General features: G+C 36.3%; 1 long non-coding RNA gene across 2 annotated transcripts; it reads left to right on the forward strand.

Moving 5' to 3' along the window:
* The first annotated feature begins 2,747 nt into the window (after positions 1-2,747).
* Positions 2,748-10,593, forward strand: LOC105441118. Of its 2 annotated transcripts, XR_004063619.1 has the most exons (6): positions 2,752-2,844; positions 5,206-5,237; positions 6,643-6,756; positions 8,075-8,106; positions 9,516-10,509; positions 10,569-10,593. It is a non-coding gene; the product is annotated as an uncharacterized LOC105441118 (long non-coding RNA). The 2 variants fall into 2 exon arrangements; XR_004063618.1 differs by lacking the exon at positions 10,569-10,593 and having other exon boundaries at positions 2,748-2,844; positions 9,516-10,389.
* Positions 10,594-10,860: the final 267 nt, after the last annotated feature.

The following is a 10,860-nucleotide window of genomic DNA, read 5'->3' on the forward strand; positions in this document are numbered from 1 at the left end:
GCACAGACGTTTACCTTAAACTGACGCTCATTTCGTTATTAATGGTCATAAAGAGATAAACATGGTATCAAATTGTTCGGAATAAAATGGGCAATACTATGATAGACAAAAAAGGCGATTCTGGGTTGCGTAAGACCATTACGAACACAAACGCGCGCGCAAATTTATGCGCGCGCAAAGGTGTGCCCACGCAAAAATCTCGAAATGCTTGAAATGGCCTAAAACGTACTCTAATTTGATCAAAAAGTGATTATGAGCATTTTTTATTTTTGCGCGCACCGACGCGCGGACGGACGCGTACGCGCGCGTTTATTGACCTTAAGTTGACCGGATGTATATTGACCATAATTGTTATAAATATGAATGAGAAAGGATTTACGGTTATGAAGATATGATCATGAGTTGATTCTCAGAGCACTTCACAAAATGGCACCTGGATGACGTCACGATATATTGATGAACTTGAAAATGTTCCTGTCACGTCTTAAGATGATGACCAATGACTGTGTTAAATTTGAAAGAAATTGGACGGTTCAATTTTGAGTAATCGTGCACACAAAAGAGTGGTCACAAATTTATTTTAATTGAATTGTGTTTTTGTACAAATTCAATTAAAATACTAGAATTTAATTCGTCACGAAGACGAATAAGGTGGTCTGCCTTCAAGTTATATAAACATGTAAATAATGATGATCATCATGATGATCATGATGATGATGATCTTGATAGTAATGGTGATGACGATGATGATGATGATCATGATCATGATGATGTTATGATTATCAACAGACCATGATGACATCAGACTGAAAAAAATGAGAGAACATTTAGATAGTATAAGTCTCAGCTACAACATACTAAAAAATCAACAAAAATCAAGCCGAAATAACGGCGATATTGCTTGCAAAAGACAAGAATGTAGAATCCAGATTTGAGAAAAAGTCATCTCCCATAAGGATTACACGCAAAAAGTAATGGATCAAGTGATAATAGGGTAATAATAAAGTAAATATGGTTGTTTATTACATTATTTGCGATTGTACGTGTTAATATTCAAAGGAGATGGTACAGTGAAAGGTCAAAAAGAAAAAGAAAGGGAAGAAGAAAAACTGTTGGAGACGCCCGTGATTATGATGATGATATATTGATGATGATCATGATCATACTGACATCTGACTGAAAAAATGAGGGAGACATTTAGATAGCGTATAGTCTCAGCTACGTACAACATACTCAAAAATCAACAAAAACCAAGTGGAAATAACAGCGATATTGCTCGCAAAAGAACGGAATGTAGAATCCAGATTTGAGAAAAAGTCATCTCCCATATAGAGAAATTATATTGACATGTACATGTAAACAATGATGATCATAATGATGATGAAGATGATGATCTTGATAGTAATGGTGATGATGATGATGATGATTATAATGATAATGTTAATGATGATGATGATGATGTTGATGATCATGATCATGATCCTGATGATTTTGATGATGATCATCGTCAGACCATATGATGATGATGATCATGATGATATTGATGATAATCATGATGATAGTGATCGATGATGATCATTCATGAGCGTGATTCTGACATCTGATTGAAAAAATGAGGGGACATTTAGATAACATATAGTCTCAGCTACAACATATACTCAAACATCAACAAAAACCAAGCAGAAATAATGGCGATATTGCTCGCCAAAGACAGGAATGTAGAATCCAGATTTCAGACCATGATGATGATCATCATCATCATTATGATAACGATGATCATGAGCGTGATCGATCCTGACATCTGATTGAAAAAATGAGGGGACATTTAGATAACATATAGTCTCAGCTACAACATACTCAAAAATCAACAAAAACCTAGCAGAAATAATGGCGATATTGCTCGCAAAAGACAGGAATGTAGAATCCAGATTTCAGGAAAAGTCACCTTCGATAGGCATGACACGCAAATTACGAAAATTCTGACATGTCGCATTTAATCGAAATTTTCACTATGATGACGTCATCAAAATGAAAAATGGTGAGACATAAATAAAGAGAAGGAAAGAGGAAGACGGTCCGTTATAGTCATGTAAAAATACATGAGCTGGACAGAGGGATGAAAGATCGAGGAATCAGAAATGCGCATGTCTTGGAAGGAGAGAGGATGTAGCGGGAGGATAAGGAAATGGTGGTAGGTATACGTACGTGAAATAAGAATACAAAGCTAGCCAAAGCTAGGCAACGGAAAGAGCTAGAGAAAATTAGGAGCAATGGAATAAGGCCAAAAAAAAAAAAAAAAACATGTTTAGCGTCCTGTTTTTTGGAAAAATAGGAAGGAGGAGGCCCTTTTTCTTTCTTTTTTCTTTCAAAATGGCCGCTCAAAATTGCCGCTCGGTACATTTTCCCTGTCAGTCGGGCTACTTTTCAAGATGGCCGCCGAGATTTTATGTTTTTTTTTCTATAAAAAAAAAAAAATCAAAAAAAAAAATAATAATAATAAAAAAAAAAAAAAAAAACAAATTATAGGAGGCGGCCCCCAAAAAGGAAGCGGGCGGGGACGCTAAACATGTATATTCTTTTTACATGGCCTAAACGACAAGGTATCAGATATCCATTGTTTTGACATTCCTTTTCCCTTATAACACGCAAAATCATGCATTTCGTGAGAAATTATATGCGCGAGAAATATACTGGGCGAATTGTCTGTAGGGCGAATTTAATCTGACCAAGATATTGGCCGATTCGAATTGCATGCACACTCATGATCATGGTCATATGAGTTGCTGAGTACTGCTAGCTGTTTAGACTAGTTGTGTTGTTGTGCTGATTGCTAGCTTAGTTTTGGTAAGAATTCGGTTGTTGCTATTAATTGTATTCAGAGATTTTGCGTTATCGCATAAGTGTGTGAGTGTATTTAAACTTTTAAAGGCATTGACTTTGTTTATAATAATGTTTGCAGTTTTAAAAATCAAGTCTGAGATGCGATACATCTTACGTAGTATAGACCTACATGTAGATCTGCGTGTTATCATATCAGCTCAGTGAGTGCATGTGATTGTAATTGAATTTTGAAGCCCTACGAAAAACGAAAAGGAAGTGTTTCAAACTGACTTTGAGTGACCGGTTTTACCATACTCATTTCTCCCAATAGACTGTAGAGTGTAGACCTAGTCTAGATCTAGACCTGTTTCTAGATCTAGATCTAAGTCAGTGTTATAAATTAAAAACCATAAGTCGGTAGGGATCTAGGCCTACTACTACTAGATCTAGATACTATATCTGACTATAGGCCTAGATCATAGATCTAGACTAGACCTAGATCTAGATCTAGTCTAGATTTCTAGATCTATTAATTTCTAATTCCAATCATGAATATCTTGATAGTTGATAATTAGACAGGTCACAGCTGACAGGCGATCGGCTTGTAAAAGTCATGGGATAATATTTATCCCCTCGCCAAAGTCAAAGAAGGAGGGGATCTAGACCCCTGTATTATGCTGCTCGCTGTCGAAGCCCTTCCTTCTGTGTGCCTTAAGTACAAATCTGGTTTAAAATCAATAACTTAGAGTAATGTTTGACGGATTTTAATGAAATTTGATATGAAGGTAAATGGTATAAAAACACCACATAAGTTCAATTTCAGAGTATGTAGGTCAAAGGTCATAGCTCATTAAATATGCGAATCTGGTTTCTGTTCGATAACTTTAGTAATATTTGATGGATTTTCATGAAATTCGATATGAAGGTACAGGGTATAAAAACGAGGCATAAGTTCAATTTCCGAGTATGTAGGTCAAAGGTCATGGCTCATTAAAAATGCGAATCTGGTTTCCGATTGATAACTTTAGTAATGTTTGACAGATTTTAATCAAATTTGATATGAAGGTACATGCTATCAAAATACAGCATAAGTTCAGTTTTGGAGTATGTAGGTCAAAGGTCATAGTTCATTAAATGTGCAAATCTGGTTTCTATTCGATAACTTTAGTAATGTTTGACGGATTTTAATGAAATTTGATAGGAAGGTACATGCTATCAAAATACAGCATAAGTTCAGTTTCGGAGTATGTAGGTCAAAGGTCATAGCTCATTAAATATGCGAATCTGGTTTCTGTTTGATAACTTTAGTATTATTTGATGGATTTTCATGAAATTCGATATGAAGGTACATAGTATAAAAATACAGCATAAGTTCAATTTCCGAGTATGTAGGTCAAAGGTCATGGCTCATTAAATATGCGAATCTGGTTTCCGATTGATAACTTTAGTAATGTTTGACAGATTTTAATCAAATTTGATATGAAGGTACATGCTATCAAAATACAGCATAAGTTCAGTTTCGGAGTATGTAGGTCAAAGGTCATAGTTCATTAAATGTGCAAATCTGGTTTATATTCGATAACTTTAGTAATGTTTGACGGATTTTAATGAAATTTGATAGGAAGGTACATGCTATCAAAATACAGCATAAGTTCAGTTTCGGAGTATGTAGGTCAAAGGTCATAGCTCATTAAATATGCGAATCTGGTTTCTGTTTGATAACTTTAGTATTATTTGATGGATTTTCATGAAATTCGATATGAAGGTACATAGTATAAAAACGAGGCATAAGTTCAATTTCCGAGTATGTAGGTCAAAGGTCATAGCTCATTAAATATGCGAATCTGGTTTCCGATTGATAACTTTAGTAATGTTTGACAGATTTTAATCAAATTTGATATGAAGGTACATGCTATCAAAATACAGCATAAGTTCAGTTTCGGAGTATGTAGGTCAAAGGTCATAGTTCATTAAATGTGCAAATCTGGTTTCTATTCGATAACTTAAGTAATGTTTGACGGATTTTAATAAAATTTGATAGGAAGGTACATGCTATCAAAATACAGCATAAGTTCAGTTTCGGAGTATGTAGGTCAAAGGTCATAGCTCATTAAATATGCGAATCTGGTTTCTGATATCGATAACTTTAGTAATGTTTGACGGATTTTAATCAAATTTGATATGAAAGTACATGGCATCAAAACATGGCCTTAGTTTGATTTCCCAGTATGTACCCTGCGAGGGGATGCTATGCTTTGCGTTGACTTGTTTTATTTATGTCATTTAGCATTATGAATGAGGGCTCATTATTTGTATTTATTGTAATATATTGATATTGGTATTTTATTAAATGTAATTTTTTGTTTTGTTTTGTTTGTATTTTAGGTTACTGAGAGTTGAAGAGAGAGTTGCAGAAAGTAAGTTGATATGCTTAGAAAGGCTGAAGTCAAGTAGTTTTTAAATTAAAGCTATGATGGAATGAAACAGATCCGCATAATTGGGAACAATTGAATGCAGAATACGAAAGCTATGGCTTTAAGAAATTTTCTATATAAGTTTTTGACACTACCAAGTTACTTTTAATTATGTCAGTAAAGGTATAGACCAGTTTTGGAAAAGCCCCCCTCTCAAAAAATGAAATGGTACCTTTTTTTAACAATCATGTGAAAGAATATGTTTTGACTAATACCTGATGATACAAATTTTGATACTAATTGATATATTTGGTAAATTCTTATATCTATCCGGAGTGGATAGATATCGCGCATGTGTCGCATAGTCCCATATACATCTTTCTGTGTACAGTGCTTGTAACTTTACCATGACTGGGTCAAATTTCTCATCATTTTGATGATCCAGAACCTTTCAGTACACACCAATACTTACCGTATATGCTAGATGATCAACCTTTTGTGATCGATTTCACAACGTTTTTTTCGCAATGCAATCGCATGACCAAAACTGGTCTTGAATGAGGGCTCACTATTTGTATTTATTTTTGTAATATATTCATATTGGTTTTTTATAAAATGCAATTGTTTTTTTCTTTTCTTTTTTTATTTCTAGTGCTTTTAATCAACAAATGTCAGTTTGATTAAAGAAATGACCCACACCAGACGGTTATTTCTGTCTATGACTCTCTATGTTTTGCTGGAGTGTGGGGTGGAGGGGGGGGGGGGGGGGGGAGTCACAGGTTGAACATTGGCACATAGAGAGGTCAAAAGTCATTTGAGGTCAAGCGTTAAAGTTTACCTGCAACCTCAGCTACACTACAAACACAAACACATTTTACCTTCACACATGTAAAATATCAATGCAATAATTCTACTCGTATCAAAGGGGGAGGGAGTAGATGCAGTGGAAGCAGGTGAAAGGCAGTAGCATATCATGTAATACCCCTTCTCAAAGTTTATGGGATTTTGCATTCTATGGCAGATATTTCAAAATCAGCTTGCGATAGGCCCTACAATTCTTATAGATGGCAATGGACATTGCGATATTCTAGTTATTTTCACAAGTGGGCGAGACACAACATCGCTAATGCCTTGTTTAAACTGAAAAGTCATCCACAAAGTAGATGAGGTTTAGACATTGGTCAGTTAAAAATGTATGTTGTGCCACCACCCATGATAATGTCATTACAGAAATGGTACAATTTGAAACAGGAAAAGAGCTTAAAATGAAAATGCATTGAAGTACTGTACCTAAACAAAATATTGATATTAACATTATTTCTGAACTGTTGGTTCTTACAAAAGTTATTGATTTCGGTCTAAGTAGCAGTTTGGGATGTAATGTGGTGTTTGAATCTTTCCATTTCAGATTTGATAGATCTACTCTTACTGTTGGACAGTTACTGAGAGAGAAGCAAGGAGGCAGAGGTAAATTCAGCTCTTACTGTTGGACAGTTAGTGAGAGGGAAGCAGGGAGGAAGAGGTGAATAGAGCCCTTATTGTTGAACATTTACCGAGAGAGAAGCAAGGAGGCAGAGGTGAATAGAGCTCTTACTCTTGGACAGTTATTTAGAGAGAAGCAAGGAGGCAGAGGTAAATAGAGTTGTTACTGTTGGACAGTTATTGAGAGACGAGCAAGGAGGAAGAGGTGAATAGAGCTCTTACTGTTGGACAGTTACTGACACAGAAGCAAGGAGGCAGAGGTGAATAGAACTCTTACTGTTGGACAGTTAATGAGAGAGAAGCAAGGAGGCAGAGGTAAATAGAACTCTTATTGTTGGACAGTAACTGACACAGAAGCAAGGAGGCAGAGGTGAATAGAACTCTTACTGTTGGACAGTTAATGAGAGAGAAGCAAGGAGGCAGAGGTAAATAGAGTTGTTACTGTTGGACAGTTATTTAGAAGGAGGGGATCTAGACCCCTGTATTATGCTGCTCGCTGTCGAAGCCCTTCCTTCTGTGTGCCTTAAGTACAAATCTGGTTTAAAATCAATAACTTTAGAGTAATGTTTGACGGATTTTAATGAAATTTGATATGAAGGTAAATGGTATAAAAACACCGCATAAGTTCAATTTCAGAGTATGTAGGTCAAAGGTCATAGCTCATTAAATATGCGAATCTGGTTTCTGTTCGATAACTTTAGTAATATTTGATGGATTTTCATGAAATTCGATATGAAGGTACAGGGTATAAAAACGAGGCATAAGTTCAATTTCCGAGTATGTAGGTCAAAGGTCATGGCTCATTAAATATGCGAATCTGGTTTCCGATTGATAACTTTAGTAATGTTTGACAGATTTTAATCAAATTTGATATGAAGGTACATGCTATCAAAATACAGCATAAGTTCAGTTTCGGAGTATGTAGGTCAAAGGTCATAGTTCATTAAATGTGCAAATCTGGTTTCTATTCGATAACTTTAGTAATGTTTGACGGATTTTAATGAAATTTGATAGGAAGGTACATGCTATCAAAATACAGCATAAGTTCAGTTTCGGAGTATGTAGGTCAAAGGTCATAGCTCATTAAATATGCGAATCTGGTTTCTGATATCGATAACTTTAGTAATGTTTGACGGATTTTAATCAAATTTGATATGAAAGTACATGGCATCAAAACATGGCCTTAGTTTGATTTCCCAGTATGTACCCTGCGAGGGGATGCTATGCTTTGCGTTGACTTGTTTTATTTATGTCATTTAGCATTATGAATGAGGGCTCATTATTTGTATTTATTGTAATATATTGATATTGGTATTTTATTAAATGTAATTTTTTGTTTTGTTTTGTTTGTATTTTAGGTTACTGAGAGTTGAAGAGAGAGTTGCAGAAAGTAAGTTGATATGCTTAGAAAGGCTGAAGTCAAGTAGTTTTTAAATTAAAGCTATGATGGAATGAAACAGATCCGCATAATTGGGAACAATTGAATGCAGAATACGAAAGCTATGGCTTTAAGAAATTTTCTATATAAGTTTTTGACACTACCAAGTTACTTTTAATTATGTCAGTAAAGGTATAGACCAGTTTTGGAAAAGCCCCCCTCTCAAAAAATGAAATGGTACCTTTTTTTAACAATCATGTGAAAGAATATGTTTTGACTAATACCTGATGATACAAATTTTGATACTAATTGATATATTTGGTAAATTCTTATATCTATCCGGAGTGGATAGATATCGCGCATGTGTCGCATAGTCCCATATACATCTTTCTGTGTACAGTGCTTGTAACTTTACCATGACTGGGTCAAATTTCTCATCATTTTGATGATCCAGAACCTTTCAGTACACACCAATACTTACCGTATATGCTAGATGATCAACCTTTTGTGATCGATTTCACAACGTTTTTTTCGCAATGCAATCGCATGACCAAAACTGGTCTTGAATGAGGGCTCACTATTTGTATTTATTTTTGTAAAATAATCATATTGGTTTTTTATAAAATGCAATTGTTTTTTTCTTTTCTTTTTTTATTTCTAGTGCTTTTAATCAACAAATGTCAGTTTGATTAAAGAAATGACCCACACCAGACGGTTATTTCTGTCTATGACTCTCTATGTTTTGCTGGAGTGTGGGGTGGAGGGGGGGGGGGGGGGGGGGGGGAGTCACAGGTTGAACATTGGCACATAGAGAGGTCAAAAGTCATTTGAGGTCAAGCGTTAAAGTTTACCTGCAACCTCAGCTACACTACAAACACAAACACATTTTACCTTCACACATGTAAAATATCAATGCAATAATTCTACTCGTATCAAAGGGGGAGGGAGTAGATGCAGTGGAAGCAGGTGAAAGGCAGTAGCATATCATGTAATACCCCTTCTCAAAGTTTATGGGATGTTGCATTCTATGGCAGATATTTCAAAATCAGCTTGCGATAGGCCCTACAATTCTTATAGATGGCAATGGACATTGCGATATTCTAGTTATTTTCACAAGTGGGCGAGACACAACATCGCTAATGCCTTGTTTAAACTGAAAAGTCATCCACAAAGTAGATGAGGTTTAGACATTGGTCAGTTAAAAATGTATGTTGTGCCACCACCCATGATAATGTCATTACAGAAATGGTACAATTTGAAACAGGAAAAGAGCTTAAAATGAAAATGCATTGAAGTACTGTACCTAAACAAAATATTGATATTAACATTATTTCTGAACTGTTGGTTCTTACAAAAGTTATTGATTTCGGTCTAAGTAGCAGTTTGGGATGTAATGTGGTGTTTGAATCTTTCCATTTCAGATTTGATAGATCTACTCTTACTGTTGGACAGTTACTGAGAGAGAAGCAAGGAGGCAGAGGTAAATTCAGCTCTTACTGTTGGACAGTTAGTGAGAGGGAAGCAGGGAGGAAGAGGTGAATAGAGCTCTTATTGTTGAACATTTACTGAGAGAGAAGCAAGGAGGCAGAGGTGAATAGAGCTCTTACTCTTGGACAGTTATTTAGAGAGAAGCAAGGAGGCAGAGGTAAATAGAGTTGTTACTGTTGGACAGTTATTGAGAGACGAGCAAGGAGGAAGAGGTGAATAGAGCTCTTACTGTTGGACAGTTACTGACACAGAAGCAAGGAGGCAGAGGTGAATAGAACTCTTACTGTTGGACAGTTAATGAGAGAGAAGCAAGGAGGCAGAGGTAAATAGAACTCTTATTGTTGGACAGTTACTGACACAGAAGCAAGGAGGCAGAGGTGAATAGAACTCTTACTGTTGGACAGTTAATGAGAGAGAAGCAAGGAGGCAGAGGTAAATAGAGTTGTTACTGTTGGAAAGTTATTGAGAGACAAGCAAGGAGGAAGAGGTGAATAGAGCTGTTACTGTTGGACAGTTACTGAGACAGAAGCAAGGAGGCAGAGGTGAACAGAACTCTTACTGTTGGACAGTTAATGAGAGAGAAGCAAGGAGGCAGAGGTAAATAGAACTCTTATTGTTGGACAGTTACTGACACAGAAGCAAGGAGGCAGAGGTGAATAGAACTCTTACTGTTGGACAGTTAATGAGAGAGAAGCAAGGAGGCAGAGGTAAATAGAGTTGTTACTGTTGGACAGTTATTGAGAGACAAGCAAGGAGGAAGAGGTGAATAGAGCTGTTACTGTTGGACAGTTACTGAGACAGAAGCAAGGAGGCAGAGGTGAATAGAGCTCTTACTGTTGGACAGTTAATGAGAGAGAAGCAAGGAGGCAGAGGTAAATAGAGTTGTTACTGTTGGACAGTTATTGAGAGACAAGCAAGGAGGAAGAGGTGAATATATAGAGCTGTTACTGTTGGACAGTTACTGAGACAGAAGCAAGGAGGCAGAGGTGAATAGAGCTCTTACTGTTGGACAGTTACTGACACAGAAGCAAGGAGGCAGAGGTGAATAGAACTCTTACTGTTGGACAGTTAATGAGAGAGAAGCAAGGAGGCAGAGGTAAATAGAACTCTTATTGTTGGACAGTTACTGACACAGAAGCAAGGAGGCAGAGGCGAATAGAACTCTTACTGTTGGACAGTTAATGAGAGAGAAGCAAGGAGGCAGAGGTAAATAGAGTTGTTACTGTTGGACAGTTATTGAGAGACAAGCAAGGAGAAAGAGGTGAATAGAGCTGTTAC

The sequence above is a fragment of the Strongylocentrotus purpuratus genome, unplaced genomic scaffold (assembly GCF_000002235.5).
Source record: "Strongylocentrotus purpuratus isolate Spur 01 unplaced genomic scaffold, Spur_5.0 spur5_scaffold_12, whole genome shotgun sequence".
Lineage (NCBI taxonomy): Eukaryota > Metazoa > Echinodermata > Echinoidea > Camarodonta > Strongylocentrotidae > Strongylocentrotus > Strongylocentrotus purpuratus.